General features: G+C 48.5%; 1 pseudogene across 1 annotated transcript in view; it reads left to right on the forward strand.

Moving 5' to 3' along the window:
- Positions 1–18,778, forward strand: part of LOC144818401 (cytochrome P450 1A1-like) — a 280,430-nt pseudogene extending 261,652 nt beyond the window's left edge. The window contains exon 7 of the transcript XR_013607098.1: positions 18,052–18,778. The product of XR_013607098.1 is annotated as a cytochrome P450 1A1-like (transcript). The remainder of the gene's footprint in view (positions 1–18,051) is intronic.
- The last annotated feature ends 2,383 nt before the right edge of the window (positions 18,779–21,161 follow it).

A 21,161-nucleotide genomic window follows, 5' to 3' on the forward strand; every position in this document is an offset into this window, starting at 1 on the left:
AGGTCAAAGCCAGCATTAAGGCTGAAGTAGCCAAGATTTGGGAGTTGGGGTAAAGATCCCTCTGACAGTCCATGGGCCAATCAAGTGGTACTAGAGCCCAATCCCAATCCTCAAGGGGGAAAGAAAGATTTAAGGTTTTGCCTGGACACAGAGGTTTGAAAGGAGTCACCAAGACTAGCGTGTACCCCATACCTAGAGCTGATGAGCTCATTAAGCAGGATGGGGCTGCAAAGTACCTGAGTACATATGATTTGACCTCAGGTTACTGGCAGATTGCCCTAAGTCTAGGAGCACAAGAGAGGTCAGCATTCTCCACCCTGAGGGCCACTTTCAATTCAAGGTGATGCCCTTTGGCTTGAAAAACATTCCAACTTTCAGTACAGCTTGTCTGTATGATATAGCTGTTATTCACTTCCAGCTGATGGAAGTGATTCAGCCCATGCAGCAGGTGGGCCTGACTATCAAGCCAAGCAAATTCCAGATAGGGCAAGGTTTAGAGGTGTGCCACCATGAAGGTTTAGGCCATGTACAACCTCTCCAGCACATGATGCAGATCATCCTGGATTTAAAGCTTCAAAGACCCAGACACAGGTCAGGGCCTTTCTTAACCTGACTGTGTATACTACAGGAGGTTTGTAAAAAAAATATGGATGCCATGGTGACTCCCCTGACAGAGCTTACCTCAGAGAAGCAACCCTAAAAGTTAATTGGGACTCCAGAATGTTGGAAGGCCTTTGACACTCTGAGGAGGCTATGTTTTCAGCATCAGACCTACTTGCCCCTGACTGCAATAAGCAGTTTGTGGTACAGACAGATGCTTCAGAGCAAGGGATTGAGGCAATCGTGTCACAAGCAAATGAAGAGGGTCAAGATCAACCAATTGCCACCGTTGGTAGAGTAATACTCCCCAGAGAGCGGGAGAACACGGCGCCCGCGTGTTGAGCGGCAGCGCACACCCTCTCCAGTAACCCCCGTCCTTCGCTCCCCGCAATGCTGCCTCTTTGATCACTAGCGCGGGGATTCGGTGCCGGGACGTGGGGAGAACCTATGCTTACCTTCCTGGCACTGTAGAGTGCTGGAGGGTCCCTGGATGTGCCATATAGTCGTGGTGCAGGCTCCGGCTCTCACTCCTGGTCTCTCACGGCCGCAGCGCTGGGAGTTCGCAGCCGTGGAGCTGAGGCGGGGCCGCAGTGCGGCTGCCCGCGGTCTCCTGCGAGGAAGCACCGGCAGAGTCAGCACAAGCGGGAGCGGCCCAATTCAAGGCAAGGCAGCGGTTGTTGTGCCAGGTATAGGTGTCTTCTTCACTTCTGCCGCCATTCCTTCAGACGTATTCGCTGCAGCTGAGCTCCCGGCTGATGGGGGGTGTGTAGCTGCTGGTGTTGGAGCCATAGAAGAGGAAAGTGACGGAGGTACTGCAGAGCCCGCAAGCAGTAACAAGGGGGACAGACGCTGGTTTGGCTCAGGGGCTGTGGCAGGAGAAGAGAAAAGCAAAAGCCCAAAACTGCCAAGCGGTAAGAATCAAGCTAAACAAGCCAAACAAGCTAAGGGCAAGCACAAATGAGGTAGGGGCAGAGGAGGTAAGAACAGCTACTCTTCCCTAGTTCCATCAATAGAAGGTGACAGTGAGACCCATAAGGGGGTTCCTGCAAGGGGTGCAGATAGCAGGGCTGAGTCGGTTGAGGCAGTTGAAAAAGGGAGTTTAAGGCAGGGAACAGGCTCTAAAAAAAACACAGAGAAATAAGGCCACCGCGCATTACTCCCTCCCTGCGCTCATTTTTCAAAGTACTGCCTCAGGTGTTAAACATCCAATCAAACTATCAAGAGCCCCCCTCTGACATAGCTCCCTCTGGGCTTCTAGATTCGAACTGTCAGTTGCCTACTAAGAAGACCTCCAATACGGTGGGGTCATCTTTGTTCCGAGTAGGTTCGCCTGCAGATAGTTTTGGTATCTCTGCCCAAATGGCAGAGGCAGCTGAATTAACCTGCCTTCAGCAGCCACAGGAGAATCGTGCGCCTGATGTTATAACATCCCCAGCTCTAGTCGAGGCTTCCACAAATGTTCTCGATCTTGATCGAACTGAGATAGATGAGATACCCAAGGTATCTATGGCTCATACATTAGCTAATTCTGTACCAGAAGTTGGTGGCTCTATGAGCAGGGGTGACACCGGTGCAGCCTGCTCCTCAATAGAGTCCTTACTAGTCTCCTTGAAAGCAGACATAAGGAAGAGATTTTCGGTCTCGGCTGAAAACCAAAATGAGATTAGGGCTGCCTGTGACGTCCTGAAAAAAAGGTGGATCGGCTAAATGAAAGGACTGAGTCATTGGAAGGATCCGTCGAGGAACTTAAGGTTAATTTGGGGTCTGCCGAATTAAAAATACAAGCTCTTCAAAAAGAGGGAGATGAGTTCCGCGAGAGGGTTGAGTCCTTGGAGAACCACTCAAGGAGAAACAACCTCAGACTCTTGAAGGTTCCAGAAGGGAAAGAGGGGAGTGATATTAAAACCTATGTGGTGAGCCTTCTAAAAGACGCATTAAATCTGGAGGAGACGGCAGACATACTGGATAAGGACATCCAAAGGATACATAGGGACCCTTTCCGCCTAAAACCTGGCAGGATCAAGCCCCTGAAAAATTTTGGTAAACTTCCTTACGTACACACTTAAGGAAAAAATCCTAAATCTTGCCCTAAAGGCTAAATCGCTAAAAGGCCCGGACTTCCAGTTTGACATCCACTCAGACCTATCAAAGACCACGTTAGATCGGCAGTGGGCGCTGGGGCAAAGGATGGAAAAATTCAGAGCCTTGGGTGCGACGGTACAAATGAGGTTTCCTGCTTTCCTTAGAGTTATGATCAACAACAAGATGCATAATCTTAGATCACCTCTTGAGGCAGATGAGTTGCTGGAGTCATTGAGGGACCTCACACGAGGGGCAGGAAACTCGACGGGGTTGTAAGCTGAATTAGTGGTCCTTTTCATCACCAGATGAGAATTTAGAGTTAAAAAAAATGGGGAACATAATAAAAAATAAAAAAAATAAAAATAAAATAATAATAATAAAAAAATATATAAATAAAAACAAAATCATTTTGAAAATCGAAGCATCAATATACTCTCCTCTGAAGGTAAAAAACTAAGGAGCTAAAAAGGCACAAACAAGCACTTATAAATAAAAACAAATAAAAAAAAAAGAACAGAGAGTCTAGAATTAGAGAAGGCAGAAATGAAAGGTAATAGGGCTTAAGGGCACTGATGGTGTTTTATATTATAATACAGGGAGAATGAAAACGTCATGCACTACTTATGATACAGCTCGGCAGTGGGGAGGGGATGAGGAGGTATGGCTGGTGGAGGGTGCAGAAAACTGGCAATTCATCAGGCCAGTGTAAGTAGGGCTGGGTTTTCCAGGGGGTGGGGGGGGGGTTATCACGTAGGGTGGTAGGGTTAAAATTGAAAAAAATCCTCGTAGGCCAAAATCCTCATTTTATTTTAAAGAGTACTAATAAGACCAGTGTATTCTCTGTCAAAGGAAATCAGGATAATAGAATTTCAGGGTGTTTAGACGGGCTAGTGAGGTGGGATGTGATGGGAGGACACAGCTACGTTTTTTATCCTGGAATGTCAATGGCCTGCGCACGAGAGGTAGAAGAACGAAGATCTTTCAATATCTAAGAGACTCCCCGGCGCAGGTCATTGTCATTCAGGAATCACATCTTCTCAAAGCAGAAACAATAGAGTTTTTAAGAAAAGAAAAGTGGATAGACATCTTTCTGGGCACAGATCAATCGGCGAATATTAGGGGAGTCCTAGTCATTTTTAAAAAGCAGGCCAAAGCTCAAATAGTAGAGTATAGGGAGGATAAGAGCCGCAGGTGGCTTTTGGTAAGGGTCGTGCTGGATGGCTCTCCATATACCTTGGTCGGGTATTATGGCCTAAACCAGGACGACCCATCCTACATGAACACTATCTGTGACCACCTGCTTGTCTTCCGTGACCCCATAATTTGGGTTGGCGATTTTAACATTGTCTTAAACCCAAAATTGGACAAGTCTGCAGGCTCTAGAGCCTGTGTTCTTTCCAAATCTAGGCAGGTACTTTCAGCAATAATGTCAGTTATAGGCCTGGCAGATGTTTGGAGGGAAAGGGCGGGAGATAATTTGGGTGTCTCTTTCCGTAACTTTAAGTACAAACACTTATCTAGGATCGATTATGTGTTATTTAGTTATAGCCTCAAAGACCTAGTAATAGACATCAGTTACCTCCCGTCACATCTTTCTGACCATTCGGCCATCTTATTCACTTTAAAAACAGGCCAGCTTCACACCCATGCCTCTTGGTCCTTTGACCGTACTATTTTACTTGAAGAAGAAGAAATTACCTTTCTTCGATTAGAGACCAAGCACTTTCTGGAGGTAAATCTAGGTTCAGCCGATGCTCCGATCGTGTGGGACGCTCTAAAAGCGGTATGGAGGGGCTGTATTACTAGTCGCTCCTCTTATAGAAGTAAAAAATATAGAGAAAGCATTGAGAAGCTTGAGGCAGAAATGAAAGACATCGAGAACAACTTAGGCGCCCATATTGGCTCAGGGGGGGGGAGTAAAACAGACTTGTTGTATTAAAATCTGAACTGGATAGCCTTTCACAGGCTAGGGTTGCCAGAAGGTGGGAAGCGAGTAAGAACTCTCACTTTGAACTTGGAGAGGCGGCAGGAAAGATTCTTGCCTGGAAAACCAAAGCCGACCAAGCTCGAAACTATATAAGTGAGATCAGGGTGGAAGGGGAAGTAGCTTCTCGGCTTTCAAAGTCAGACATTGGTAGTGCGTTCCAGGACTTCTTCCAGGCCATCTATAAAGAGGATACCTGTGAAGATCCGGTGGCGAGAGATGCTTGGCTTAATAATATATCTATGCCAAGGCTTTCATGTGAGCAAAGAACGGCCCTGGTGACAGAGATCACAGTAGAAGAGATCAAGAAAGCTATTGGGCAAGGGAAACATGGGCAAGCGGCCGGCCCCGATGGTCTACCGGTGGAACTATATCGTGTGCTCATTGAGGAGATTACCCCAGTTTTGGCCACTCTCTTCAACAGCATTCTTTTGGTAGGGACAGACCCCCCAAAGTCTTGGAATGACGCCACGGTAGTTTTAATACCCAAACCGGGAAAAAATTTAAAGGAGTGTGGGTCATATCGCCCAATATCACTCCTCAACAGCGACTATAAAATCTTCGCCGGTATTATGGCTAATAGGTTGGGGGGGGGTGGTTACTTCAATAATTCATGAGGATCAAAATGGGTTTATAAAAGGCAGACATCTAGCAGACCTTACACACGATCTAGTTGGGGCTATCGATATTGCCTCCACTTTCTCCCTTCCGCTGGCCGCCCTAAACCTGGACGCAACTAAGGCCTTTGACAGGGTTAATAGGGCCTATTTGTCAGCAGTCATGAGAAAATTCAATTTGCCTGAGAGCTTCTGCCGAATGGTAGCTCTAATATATAAAGCTCCAACTGCTAGGCTATTCGTAAACAACTCCCTGACAGAGCCTTTTAAGATTACAAGGGGAACAAGGCAGGGCTGCCCGCTCTCCCCACTTCTCTTCAATCTCTATATTGAGCCGTTTGCTCAGACTCTTAGAGATGAGGCTGATATCATACCTTTTAGTTTTGGAGGGTGGGAAAAGCGAGTAGCTTTATATACTGACGACATTCTTGTAATGACATCTGACTTGGTCCTTGCTTTTCCAAGGGTGATTAAGAGGGCGGAGGCGTTCGGCAAAATTTCCGGCTACGAGATAAACGCCAATAAAACGGAAATTATGGCCTGGAACATCAATACCACTCATCTGGACGTTGCTCCTTCTATGCGATATCTGGGGATTAGAATTTTCCAAGACATCAATAGAATCGCTGCCCAGAACCTTGATCGAGTACATAAAGAATGCCAAAAAAAATTAAAGGCATGGGTTCACCTCCCTCTTTCCATCTTGGGGAGGACAAACCTACTTAAGATGTCTATCCTGCCTAAATACACTTTTCTGTTTAATTCCATCCCCCTGGCTTTTGACTCCACTCAAATAGACAAATGTCAACGTGAGCTAAATTCCTTTGTTTGGAAATATGGAGCGACCAGACTGGCTTGGAAGAAGCTCAGGAGGAGGAGGGAAAAAGGAGGGCTAACACTACCAGACCTGCAGTATTACGCATGGGCGTTCCAGCTATCTTTTTCTAGAATGCTCTTAAAATCACCATCAGCTTCTTCCAGAGGAGAGATGTTTAGAGCCATGCAACAAGGTGCCGATCTGCCACCGGACGGCTTCCTCTTTCAGTTTGGGGACCAGAAATTCTTTAAAAAAGTAAAATTAAAAATACTTCAATCACTGGCTAGAAGCTGGGCTAAATTGAGAAAGTGCACAGGGCTCAGCTATTTCTCAAACCTAGCACCCATGTGGGACTCGCCAGGTACTCCACCTTGTCTTAAAGACAGTCTTGCCAGCCTAATAAAGGAGGCTGAAATTTTGCATTGGGGGGATTTGCTGGCTAGGGGCTCTATGGTGTCATGGGAAGAATTGCGGGAGAGAGTCGGGCCGGCCCTTTCAAGATTCAAACATATGTAACTGACTAGTTGGGCTCAGGCAATGGTTAGGAAGGGCATCCCCTTGGGAATTTCTAGTAATCTGGAAGTTCAATTGATGACAAGACCAGGGGGAGGCAAGGAGGTTTCCTGCTGGTACTGGGCGATCCTGGAAGAGATAGACGGAGATTTTAAACTTGCCGAGGAATTGTGGGGAGGAGAGGTTAGTGTTAATTGTGAACAGATGTGGTCGGATTCCTTTAGCCTTTTATACCAGATTGTGAAGCCAGCATGGCTGAGGCGAAACCATCTTTTCACTTTGCATCGGGCATATTTATCCCCACAAAAACTGGCAAAGTTTCTTCCTGGGAAAAAATGTAACAAATGTGACCTGTTAGAAGCATCAGATGTGCACATGTTTAAGGACTGCCCTGCTATCAGTCAGTTTTGGGAAGAAGTGAAGGATGCCCTGAGTTCCATACTTAAGACCCCACTGTGTATTACACTCCCTTTAATTATTTTTGGGATTAACGAAAAAATCTCTGGGCAAGACAGATCTTTCCTCTTTTTTGCAATTCTCTTGGCAAGAAGACAGATATGCAGGTTCTGGGTGGACACTACATCCCCTACTTACTCTGGGTGGTTGACGTCCCTATACGAAGTTTCAAGGACTGACCTGGCTAGATCCGGCAGTAAGAAAAGGCGTGCCTTTTGGGACTTATTGGTAAAATGGAGCTAGGATTTCCGTTTTTTTTTCCCGGGTCCTATGATTATGCCTACTTTCTGCTCCAAGGACCTAAAGCAATGGTTCTCCCTGGCGAAATTGATGTCCTATTGGTTGCAACATACCTTGATGGAGTATAGTAGGACGCCCATCTTGTGCTGGTTTTTCCCTCTTCCGCCAGAAAGACATCTGTGTCTCGATCTGAGTGCCAACTTGTCGATCTTTGGCCACGGATACATAGACACACAATGGTGGTCGGTGGTTTTTCCTCACACGGGGGTAATGGCAAATGAGGACAAAAAAAAAATACTCCCCAGAGAGCAAATATGGGGTGCCATTGAAAGGGAAGCCTTTGTTGTGGTCTAGTCCCTAAAGAAGCTGAGGCCATATCTGTTTGGAACTCACTTTCCTGTTCAAAATGACCAAAGATCTCCTGGATTGCTCATGCAGATAACGGGGTAGAACACAACATTGTTGAGGTGGTTGAATTCCCTATATGGGATGGACTTCACAGTGGAACACAGACCTGGGGCTGCCCACGCCAATGCAGATGGACTTTTCAGGCTTTTCCACTTAGATGTTGAGAACTGCCAGGTTGTAGGTTAGTTGCCCAATACCTTTAGTCTGGGTGTGTGTGTCATCCTTTTTGCCTTGATCACCCCCATCTTTGACTGATGCTGGTGGCTACTGACTCTGATAGTGCCCTGTACTCTGCTAAGCAGGCCCATATCATTGTTCTGTCCTATAAAGGTATGTGGTAGTTGCATTAATTCAAATTGGGCACACCTTACCTGTATGTCCCTAGTATATGGTAGGGCATGTAGGTTTAAGTCTCAGTGTACTTAATATACGTAAGTGTGCTCTGTTGTGGTGTCTAGGATCATATTAAAGCCAGGTCGGCCTTGCAGCCTGGTTTCAAAATAAATCTGTATCTAAATTTTACTATGGAATTAAAAGTACTTCTAAAGTCCAAAACTGCCATTTAATAACTTGTAAGTCACCCCTAAGGTCTGCCCTACGTGCCCCAAGAGTAGTGTTCTTTGTTATGAAAAGCAGGGACAATATAAAAGATGTTTTATTTGCCCTGGTAGGGAAAACCAGCCAAAGTAGTTTTTCCCAAATGCAGTGCTGTTAGCTCCATAGGCTAACACGGGAAGGCTTTATTAAACTTAATAAAGTCTATCTTTGCTGGGGAGCTAGCTAGCAATATAATGCAAAGTATCAAAATAATGGTTATCCATTCCAGCAACTTGTCATGGTCGAATTTATTACAACTATTACAGGAAAGTAGTTTTGGAACCTAATATTCTGAAGTTACCTAAAGCAGTCCTGTAGCTGCCTCTTCGGATTGGTCAGTTTTTTAGCACCTGAGCCAAGCTGCTCCCTGAGTAGGTGTGAGGAGTCCTGGGGGTGAAACAATACAGCCATTTTGTGAGGGGAGATGTGTTATCTGGCGAAGCCAGGGAGAGGAATGGGGCTGGGAGATAAGCTGGACTTCAAAGGCAGAACAACAGTTGTCATAGGACCCGGGCAAGCACCCACTTTCAAAATCCCCAGCTGTATGGAAGCCCCCCCAATTAGATTAAGAGAGGGGCTGGAAGGGGAGTGTAGTGAGTTGTTAGCTACACCTTTTGGTTGGGTTACACAGATGCACACACTCACACATCATGGAGAGATTTTTTCCATTTAGAATTTTGGATAACAGTGCATTCTGGGTCAAAATTAAGCCAAACTTCACAGGAAGTGGTCATAGCAGAGGGAAGTACCTTAACCTCTATAGGTTGGGGTGCCCTCCCTTCCCCCCTTTTGCCAGCCCAGAATGGAGGATACATATTGGAGAGCTGCAGGTTCCACAGAACACTGCCTGGAATAAAAGGAGGATTACCCTGATGGCCCCTGGACTACACCACAGAAGGCTTGCGCTCAAAAAGGCTGCACCTGCTGCCCTCTGAAGGCTCCACAAAGAAACGACCATGCCTGACTCAAACGAAAAGGAGTGGACTCCCTGATCAGCAGCAGGAAAAACAAAGCAGGAATAAGCCATCTGCAAACCCAAAGAAAGGATCACCCCAGCTGACCAGTTGCAACTGGATGTTTCCTGTACTGTGCAGGTGCATTGTGGGGAATTGAGTCCTAGTCCTCAAGAGGTTATTGAGAGTCTATGAACCCTTGGACTGAGCTAGTGCAAACCTATTTTCCCCAAAGGAATCAAGAAACTTCTAGATTTAAAAGTTTGGAAACCCTCTGCAAAGTTTTTGCAGAAAAGATCTGTGAGGAGACTGGCTCGATAACGAGAGTCAAGATGCCATAGTACATTCGCAAATCAGCCTGACTGCGCTGGTTTGTCTCCCTGAAAGCTTCAGAGCTCCTCGTCATTGAGGAGAAAGACTTTCAGAGACTCACTGAGGCATCATGGTGCAGCAGGCCACCATTGTCAAATCAAACTTCGGTTCCAAGAAGCCCAAGGACCCACTAATGAGCCCATTGCCGAGAGAAGACCTCCAAGAAAAAGATTAAGCCATAAGGTAAACTTTTGACCAGGACCTAGCACAGAGCCTATCCGACCTGCGCTCCATTGCGGTCGGCCTAAAACTTTGACTTTGTCCCGATGCAGCGTGACCAGATAGCAATGAGTGGCGCTTTAAGCTTTTTGTCTCTGGAATGACCAATCTTTGATTTAGCCTTTAAAAATTCATATCTCTGGTTCACTACATTGGATTTTGTCTTTTTGGTGTCAGTTTAAAGAAAAAATATTCTATATTTTTATAAATTGAAGTTGGATTTTTATTTTGATGTGTCTTTTACTTATTTACTGTTTTGGTGCCATTCAATGCTGGACACAACCCTGTCTCCTAAATTAAGCTTGATTGCCCATTTGCCAAACCACCAAGGATTGAGCAAGGATTTATTTTTGGAGACTTGACTGGACCTATTAGTGATTGTGATATTATTACTAACTGAAGGTGAATACCCTCAGTTACTAATAACCCACTTTCCTACAGGTGCTATATGCAAAACACGTGCTGGCCAGATCTGTATTATGGAAACTCTTGTTTGCTTTTCATTTTAGAATAAATATTCCACTCAACCAACAGATTATTGGTGATCACTAGAAGATCAACCACTAATACTCCAAAATACTGTGGTAGATAATCTTTTATAAAATTAATGATGTACTAGAACTGTAGGTAATGTGATCACTCTCATAGAGGTCACATGCACCTCTTGGCACAAATAAAACATTTTTATCTGTGTCCACGTAGCACTAGTCTTTGTGTTAATTATCAAATTGACATCTGTTTCTGAACTATAGGATAAGCGTATCAGTTTGTTGTTCTTTAAGCTTCTCCATCGTGTGACTGGACCAATATAGCAAAAGGGACAAGCTTCTGGTTCCCCAAGCCTGATTATCTATATAGCCTACATGATAGATGACTGAATATGCATTATATGACAAGGTGCAAAAAGGATGCACAAAGCATGTAGATGCTTTGAAAAGGTGAATGGGGAAACAGCCTTTACTATGCAGTCAGAACTATGCAGTACCATTACAACGTAAGCAATACAACAAATGCATTGGGAGGGAGAGAGGGAGGCAAGCACTACCGACTACCATTTTGTGTGTGTAAAAGGCCGCTTTATTGAAACAGGTGCACATCACATTATTATCAAACTGGCAAACCGCCTTACAAAATTAGAACCTCTCTAAACATCAAGTTACCTGACCCCCTTTTTGTTTTTCTCCCTCCACCCCTACGATCCCACATGATAATATCCCTCCACCGCGCAACATAACAATATATAACAGCATTATATCCTATGAATATCCCAATTTCTCCCCTACCTCTTAAATCCAAAACCTCACAATACCTACATTCCTATCTTTCCTATAGCAACTGTAACCAAACTACCCTCTAATGTAACCTCCAAACTGTTTACCTTTTCCCCGCTCCCGTTCCCCAAGTCCCCAAACTTAACGCTGAAATACCGAACTCCAGCCAAACTTGGCCAACATCCCAACCAAACTCCGCCACCCAGGGAAAGGTGGATTGCAGGTGAATACACCGCCTCCCCCTTTCCCTGCCCCCCCACCCCTCACTCCGTCCTGCGTATGAAACAGATCCAACTGAATACAGGTTCCTATTCCCGTCGCACACCTAACAAACGGGACAACACTTCCCGCAGCTCCAACAGGTATAAGTCCATCCCCATCCTCGAGAGGTGCACCCCATCACCCCTGAACATTTCCGGCGCATCATAGTGGATATCCCTGTGCCAAATCCTCGCAAACCCCAAATGCCTACAGAAACGCACCATTTCCACGTTTATCTTCTTCCGCGCCTTATCAACGGCCTGCGGCCGATTCGCCCCGCGCCACACCCTTCGCGGCACCAACTCCGTCCAGACCACTGAACAACCGGCCCAACCTCTCCGCAATTCCGCCAAATCCCGCCACATTGCCCTCATTAAAACCAAGCCAGTCTCCAGCACCATGTTGTTATCCCCCAAGTGGAGAACCAAAACATCAAGGCACCCCCCACCTTGTACCATACCATTCAATGTAGACATGAGTTCCTTCCAGCGCATGCCCCCCCTCCCCAGCCACACCACCTGAAACAGAGCAGGGTTAAATCCCAGGTTCTCCCCGAAATAACTCTCCTGGGCCTGCAACTTCGCTCTCTTCGCAAACAAATGTCCCACAATCCAAATCAACATTCCCTGCTCCGCCGGACCCGCCACCGAACCTGAAACAAAAAACACATGTAATTAAAACTGTCCCCCCAACATCCAGCGCGCGCCTCAAGCCAACTCTGCGCTACGCACATACCGCCGGTAGCAAGCCGAGGACCACCTCCCCAAACGCATGATGGCCCCCCGCCCACACCCTCGCTGATGCGCTTCCGACGCTGCCCTGATCCCGAAAGAGTGAGTGCCATACTGTCTGCTCTCGACCCCCAACCTGGTCAGGGCCTTCCTCATCACCCCCAGCAACTGAGGCCCCGTTGCCCGAGTTCCGTCCGCATGCTGAAACACCAAACCGTCCCCCCGCCGAGCGCCGTTCCAGGTCCACCCCCAGCGCACCGGGCACGCCATTCCCCCATCCCCCCTCCTGCAGCGTCACCCAGACCCTTACACAACGCTGGTCAGTTTTCGACTGCCGCAGCCAAATGCGCACTTCTCGGGGCCCCAAGCGCACCTCTGTCCATCCCAGGCCCTGGCCCGATCTTCCGCCCACCATTTCAGACACCCGAAAAGCCCCCGCAAACATCCACACCATCAGAGTCGCAAACAAATAAATTTCCCGCTCGTCCAAGCACACCAAATGCAGCACCTCCAACATTCTTCTTAGCAGCTCCTCCGACAATGGTCGCCGCAACACCCCTGCCCGCCCGCACTCCTTGGCCCATCCCTCCAACATCCGGGTCCCGAGCTCTCCCGCGGAAGGGGCGTAGCACCAATACAGCTTTCCCATGAATGATATGCCCGCTAGCTTGCCCGCTATGGTCGCCCTTCTGAGCCCCCTATCTATCAAGGAGAGTATAAAACGAACCACATCTTCCCGTCTGTCACCTCCCGGCGGCCTCCACTGCGCCCTGGACGCCAAAAACTCCCCCCATGCCGCCACATACATTGTCCTGGTTGAGTTCGCCAATGATCCTAGAACCAGCTGTAACTTCCGGTGTTGCCCACTTGCCACAGCTGCGTCGGCATGGGCGTCGGGTCCCGATCTGCCTCCTCGGCCAACCCACGGAATCTCCCCCACTGCGAACGAGACAAGGCATCCGCAATGTCATTGTCGATTCCCGGGACGTGCACCGCGCGGAAAGAAATGTCATGGCGCAAGCAGCCCAGCGCAAACACACGCAACAGCTTCAACACCTGTTCATCCCTGGCTGACTGCCGATTTACCACGTGTACCACAGCCATATTGTCCACATGGAAAGTCACCTGTCGGTGTGCGAGCACCTCCCCACACAGCCAAATCGCCACCACCAAAGGGAAGAGCTCCAGAAAGGCAATGCTCCGGGCCCCTCCGCGTCACTCTAGGGGCCAACTCTCCGCACACCATTTCCCGTCCCAGTACAAACCAAAACCATCGCTGCCCGCCGCGTCTGAGAAAATCTGCACCTCCCAAACCATGTCCACGTCCCGCTGTAAGGGCACGCCGTTGAACTGGTTCAGGAAAAACCTCCACATCCGCAAATCTTCCCGCACGCCCGCCGACAAACGCACATGATGGTGTGGAGGCCTGTTGTCCGCCAGTGCCCTACCCAGACGCCTACAGAATGTCCTCCCCACGCGCACCACTCTGCATGCAAAATTGAGGTGTCCTAACAGCACCTGAATGTCCAGGACTGCCACCTTGCGCTTTGCCACCATCACTTCCAGCAATCCCAACATCTGCCTCTTTTTGTCCACCAGCAACCGTGCCTCCATCCGCACTGAGTCAAGCTCAATGCCCAAAAACGACAGCGCAGTGCCTGGTCCCACTGTCTTTTCCGGTGCCAAGGGCACCCCTAGGTCCTCCATGAGCTCCTGAAACCTGTCCAGCGCCACCTGGCAGTTCGTGGAGTCTGGGGCTCGACAATGAAAAAGTCATCCAGGTAGTGTGTAACTCCCTGGTGACCCGTGCGTTCCGTAAAAAACCATTGCAGGAACGTGCTAAAACATTCAAAAAGGGCACAAGACATCGAACAGCCCATCGGCAGCGCCTTGTCCACATACCAGCGGCCGCAAAACTGGATCCCCAGTAGGCACCAGTCGTCTGGGTGAACCGGCAACAGCCGGAAAGCCGATTTGATATCGCACTTGGCCATTTGCGCACCGGGGCCTGCTTCCACCACCAGAACCATGGCCGCCTCCACCGAGGAGTACGACACCGTGGCCTCATTTTCATCAATGAAGTCGTTCACCGACCCCCCTTCCGGCCATGACAGATGTTGTATGAGGCGAAACTGCCCCGCCTCCTTCTTGGGCACCACTCCAATGGGGGACACTATCAAGTGTTCCAAAGGCCAATCTGAAAACGGACCTACCATGCGGCCCTCCTGCACCTCCCTATCCAACTTGCCCTGCACCACCTCCGGGTGTTCCCTCTCTGACCGCAGATTGTCCGCCCAACGCCTCTGTCCCGGCCCCGCATAACCTAAACGAAACCCCACCCGGAAACCGGCTCGCAAGCACTCGGTGGCCCCCACATCCGGGTATGTACGCAGGGCCACTGCAAATTGTTCCAACTTAACTGGAGTATGAGCCCTGGGTTCCAGAGCCCCTACCCCCTCGTCTGCTGCCTGCATGCGGGGCAGCTCCAGGACGCGCGCCTCCCCCCGGCGCTTGTGATCCCCCATGCAGTCGTGTGGGGCCCCAGCAACGCACCACGGGGTGTCCGTACCTACCGCAACCCGAGCATTCGTGCTTAAAACAGCAGTGCTCCCTGGCGCATGCTCCTCGGTTAAAATCCCAACAGGCGCCCATCGCTCCAGGCTGGCTATTGGCCCCTGCCCCCACCACCCAACGGGTGGGGCGCCCTTGAAAGGGCTGGTACACTATCGGCAGACCGCTAGCGGTAAAAATAGCCTTTCCCGACCCCACCAGCCCCATCGTGTGCTGCCAGAGGTCGCAATCCAGTTCCCCCCACTTGGCCTCCGGATCCCACGCCATCCGTGCCCGAAACTCCTCGTCATACTGCGCCCATGCGTAACCCCCCCTCCCCGTGATCTGTGCCTTCCGTATAACGTCCATGTACTTGAACATGGATACTGAGCGCTCAGGGAATTTCTCGCAATAGACACTCGCAAACATTAAAAACGCCGCCGTCCAATTCTCAATAGTCAAGGGCACCTTGGGCCGCTTCTGCAGCTCATATTCCTCCTCCTTTGACCCTTCCTTCGATCTGACCTCGCAGTGGAGCAATTTCAACAGCTCAACATATTCCCCCTTCCATATCTTTTCCTTGGTGGACGCCATTAAGTGCGCCCCCAGCGTCTTTGTGACTCCCATATAAGGTAGCCGCTTTATCTTCAGCTCCTTACTCTCTACCTTCTCCACACCGCCGACCGACGCCGCCTCCCCCGCTGTATTCCCCGAGGTCCTGAGCGCCACCCCGCCCACCAGCCCTGGCTCCCCCGGTGTACCTTTACCCGCAGGCGCCAACACAACCTCCTCCGAACCCACCCCCTTATCTGTCACATACTTGACTTTGCACAATCGATCCCCCCCCAATGCCCCCGTCCCCCACCCCCACGGACATCGCATTTCCTTTACCTGGCACCAACGCCTCCCCGTGGCGCTCCACACCTCTCCGCTCCATCGCCGAGCCGTCCCTGGATTGTGTCCGGGCCGTTACAGCACCCAAGCCCCGTGACACCTGTAAAAAAGAGCTCACACCATTAACAGACCCCCGTCCGCCCTCGCCCTCCCGTAGCTCTCCTTCCTCCAAACTCTCATCATCCCCTTCACGGAGCTCTACTCCGCCTCATCTATACACCTGGCGAGCCAGCGGAGGCGCCGACTGTACCCTACCAGCGCCCCGCTCCCCTTCTCTACCACCAGACCATACAAAACAGTCCTCTACCATGCTGCTCCCCGTCCGCCGCTGGACCCCAAGCCGCGGGGGCCCTGTGGGGTGATGGGCCAGCGAGCCCGCCAGGGGCCTTTCCAGCCATGTTGCGTTCCCTCGCTGTCTCCAAGCCTGCTGCAAGAAGCACGGCCCTCCCTTCACCTTGGCGCTGTTCCGCCGCACCAAGCCTGGCCAAGTCTGCAACCCGCGCTGATCATTCCCCTGCAATAAAAATGGTACTGCTGATGTGCTGGGTCCCTGCCACTGTGCGGCCCACCCGCACTCCTGTCGCCTGTCCCGCGTCGCCACGACCTCTACCACCTCTTCCTCCTCGCTCCAAGGTAGTTCCTCAACCCCAGACCCCCTTATCTCCGGGGCGCCCTCCCCCCTTCCCTTGCCCCCCGATCCTCCACCTGCCCAACCCGTGGCGCCGCCCCCTCCCCCCTCACTGGCCCGCCCCCTGTCAAACTCTGGGCCTCTCTCAATCCCTCCACCCAGGACTCAAAAACATCCAAACCCTCCCAATCCTGGTCGTCAACCCCCTCCTCTATCAATAATGGGGATACCCAACCGCTCCCCCTCAGCTCCTCCCTCCACTCTCCTGTCCCCCCAAATCTCCTACCCGCTGCCTCTCTGCCCCCCCAACCACTCCCTCCTGTGCCCCCTTTCTATTATCCCTCCTCGCCTCCTTCCTGCCCCTCCCCCCTGCCAAGCTATCCCCTTGTCTGGCCGGGGAGGGGCTCCTCACCCTCTGCTGCGTCCCCCCTACCTGCCCTCTGTCTGGGGGCCCTGCTCTCTTCTGGGTCTTCTTGCCCCCCGCCCGGCGCCTGCCATTATGCTCAACCCGCCCTCCCCCCCTTTGCCCCGCCCCCCCACGGCCTTCGCCTCCGGCTGCCGCCTAACCGCTGACTCTTTGCCTTTGTGAGGGATCTCCCCGCCGTCAGCCGACGTGCTGGGGAGATCCCGCGCGTCAACGCGCTGCCCCGGCTTTTCACCTGGGGACCTCGAGGCTCGGGACCTCGAGGCTCGGCTGCCCCCCAAACCCCCCTTGTTACCATGCAAGTCATTGTAACTACTTGCATTCGGGAACGTGTTGTTGGATTTTAAATCCCACACTTTCCCTACTGTTGCTCAAACTGTAGTTGGAATAGTAATAGATACTATTGCAAAGTCCAGCGCTTCACTAAGGCAAGTCATTGTAACAACTTAGGTAGTAATGGAACGCATGGTAACAATGTGTTTGTTGTATTGCCCGCCTTGTAAAAGCATGCTTGAATGTGTCATACATCCAAGTGCATGCCTCATTTTTAAACCAAGAACCCGTTAACTTTGTACTGACTGCAGAAATCTTTTCAGCACATATTTGCTCATTAAATTATAGATGATACTAGTTTTTAGCAAAGTATATGTAACTATGGGCCCGATGTAGGTAAATCCCATTTACCGATTTTGAAATACCGAATTTTACCGATTCGGTATTTCAAAATCGGTAAATGGGATGTAGGTCCCAACATCTGGATTCGTTACCGAATCCTTAACAATTCTTTAATTACCGATTCGGTAAATACCGAATCGGTAATGCCCATTCATTCCTATGGGCTTTGAAGCCCATAGGAATGATTAGGCATTACCGATTCGGTATTTACCGAATCGGTAATTAAAGAATTCACAAGGGTGCAGGGGGTGTCACTTTGACACCCTCTAGCACCCCCAAAACGGGCATGTGTGCAATGTGGCACACAGACATGCCCTAAGGGCACGTCTGTCTGTCACATGGCACATGTGTACATGCACAGATGTGCATGTACACAGGAATTGGTTTTTTACCATGGATTTGTATTCCATGGTAAAATACCGATTCTGTAAGCCATGTGCTGATGGAACATAGGCTACCTACATTGCATTTTCGGTAATTTTACCGAATCCTTATCATTACCGAATCGGTAAATATTACCGAATCGGTAAATTTACCGATTCGGTAATGATAACGAATCGGTAAAATTACCGAAAATGTGCCCCTACATCTCGATAGCCCTTTACCGATCGGAAACAGCCGAAAATCGGTATTTTCGGCCGATTCCGATCGGTAAAGGGCTACCTACATCGGGCCCTATATGTGTAGTGCAATTTTATTGAACATAGTAAACGTTTTGTAGTGCCCACATTTCTGCTATTTTTTTTGTTCGTTCTCCAGATCACTTTGGAAGAGTCCAGACTCCTTTCTGCCAGAACGCTTCCTCGATAAAAATGGACAACTCAATCGGAGCCTTCAGGAAAGTGTTCTAATGTTTGGAATGGGAGTGCGGATGTGCCCAGGAGAGGATGTCGCTCGTAATGAAATATTCCTCATGCTCACCACTGTTCTTCAACGGCTGAAGTTAGAACCTCATCCACAAGAGAAGTTGGACCTCACGCCGGTTTATGGCATGGCAATGAAACCGAAGACATATCAAATCAAAACTGTACTGCGCAGATAAATATTTTGTGCTATGTTCTGTTAATTTTATATCAAAAGAGAAATAGTTTCACCTTGCTTGGAAGTTCAGTCACTGTAGGTATATTAATGCACCTTCCATAATGTTTTTTGCACGAATACAGTGGGCACTGTTCTTGTTTTGACTTGGTGGAAATCACTGCAATAATTCCTACCCTGCACGTTCCTTAAACATATATTACCTGTTGTACGATGCTATATTTTTATTTTGTTGACATTTCTTGAGGTTATCATGTCCTATTTTTAATGTAAGGATTTAAAGTTAAGCAAGGTTTATCAACACAGGCTTGTGATATCGTTCCAAAATGAAGCGCCTTCATGCTGCTGAATTGTTGTGGGGTCACTTATACATTGACGAGTGCCATAACTTAGGTATTTGTAGAATTGACTACTCATTTTCTATTGATAGGAGAAGCCGCAGGGGCATATTATCAAGGACGGGTGTTGAAATTATCGCCTTTTTATCGGCAGGAAACTGCCGATAAAAAGGCGATAATGGGCTTCATAATACGCCTTTATTAATTCCCATAGAAGCCCATGTTCTGATGTTAACATGGGCTTCTATGGGCATTAAGAAGGGCATATTATAAAGCCCATTATCGCCAAAAACAGCGATAATTTCAACACCGGTCCTTGATAATTTGCCCCACAGTTCAGTACAGATTCCGTGAAATTACCCTGGGGCCAATATAGACTTGTGCATGAGATCTCATACTGCATTGACAAAGGCTTGTACTCGGCGATCTAACAAAATGGCTGAAATTGATTTGTGTTCAGCGCTGAACTAAAATGACAGGTGTTGATCCAAGATACTGCAGGCCATCACATATTTGCCTACAAAGGAAACCATGGTGAATAATCACTACGTCGGTCTGTGTTGCTTGGTTGGATCAACCTTTCTTTACAAATAACTGATTACTACATTCTCAATGTATTCACTCACAGTAATGTATTTTGTTGTGTTGTTTTGAGGCTGCACTGATTGTTAAGCTTAGTATAATTGCATGATCATTAGCAGACATTTCTCGCTTGAATATTTTATTCTTTGGATATTGTTTTCGTTGTTCATGTTTTTGTTAATCACAAGACAGCTATTAGTTTGAGTCTAAAAGTCAGATCTATTAAAAACCAATGGTAAAGATAGAAAAAAAATCATCTTTGTAAGCATTTTTTTGTATTGCAATTTAGAGGACAAGCTTTTTAGTGTGTATAATTATGTCATGTCAGTACCCGTGGGACGGGTATGCCCAGACATGGGGCCCATGCTCTCCATGCCACTGGAGTCAAGCTATCCTGGCTGATGAGGACTGAAAGCTTGAAACCGGTCCTAGGATGCTTGTTTCTAGTCCAGGGAGGACCTGGCCTGGCAGTTCGGGCTGGACTGTTCCCATTGGGCTTAGGGTCAAGAATGATTTGCATACGTCTGGGTCCAAACTGGAAGGGCATGGTGAGCAAAAAACGATGGAATTAGGCCCAGATCTCTGTACTGGGGTGGGTGTATGACATTGTTCTGAATTCTGTCCATCAATTGTTCTTTTTGCATGTGTAGGGAACCCACGTCACACGTCATCTCACAGATGTGCGTTCTACAGGACTTTTTTTAGGATTTTCCCTTCTCAGAAACCTTGGGTCCCTTCCAAAGTGGAAGTTCTTTCATATTGTGTGAGAATATTTTCCCCTTCAATAGGTTATGACATAACTAAAGTCTGGGGACAACCCATCTCTCATCATGGCATGCAGGCCTTTTTGCCGGGCCAAAAGCGTGGAAACTGCCTTTTGGCTCTTCTTGGTAAAGAAAATACGTGTGTGTGTGATTTTTTTCTCAAGAGTAAGTGGCCCAAGCGTGTGGAGGTCATGTGTGCACATAGCCAGGAGACTGTGGAGCGTTTCATGGGGTTAGTGGTGGTCGAAAGTATACTCTCCCTTCACTGCATGCCCACGTGCTTCTCTATCCTCTTTTACCCACCTCTACATTAGTGATTCTAGCCAAATGTTATGCATCTGGGTCTGGATTTATAGCATCTTTAATGGTGCAGGAGGGATAGTGTACAATTTATCAGAATCAAGTCAGTTCCGCCTGTGGAATGAAGGAAGGACCCTAGCTCTATTCACTGTTATTGTAAAACACTTTCACAAACGTGATGGACTGGCTGCTAATCCCTTGCATCCTGTATCCAGATCTTCCAAAACTGAAGGGGCAAATGAACATCCACTGATTGGCTGGAGGCTGTCTGGCCTAATGCACATATCCAGTGAACATTCTGGAAAGAAGAAAAGGGAAGATCAGTTGAGAAAATAAATAATAATTAGAAAATGGAGACTGAGAATAATTGTCAAGGATTCAACAAGACTGTGTTGCTTTGGCATAAAATTTGGACCTCCACTGAAGCTGACTTTAATAGGGCGATTATCATAGACTGTATGCGACATGAGGGGTCCACAAATATACAGTGGGTCTCTTATGTCAAGGAATTCCTAATAAATATAGGGCATCAGGAATTTTATAATACGCCCGCATCCCTATCCTCCATATCCAGAAAAATGCTAAATGAACAATGTTCTGTCTTTTTGGCTGACCAACGTTGGTCTATTGAGGGGAAGAAGACCTCTGTTCTCCATCATCATTCTTTAATGCAGGATTCTGGCTGGCAGCTTTATCTGTCTCCCGAGCTGGCCAGCTACGACAGAATGATTCTGGCACGGTTGAGAATGGGTACCTATTTCAGGTTGGTTACTTTTCCAGCCATAAATGATTGGTCCAAAAACTTAATTCATTGCCCATGTGACAATCATTCTGCACAATCTACAAT

The sequence above is a fragment of the Lissotriton helveticus genome, chromosome 2_1 (genome assembly GCF_964261635.1).
Source record: "Lissotriton helveticus chromosome 2_1, aLisHel1.1, whole genome shotgun sequence".
In the NCBI taxonomy this organism is placed as follows: Eukaryota; Metazoa; Chordata; class Amphibia; order Caudata; family Salamandridae; genus Lissotriton; species Lissotriton helveticus.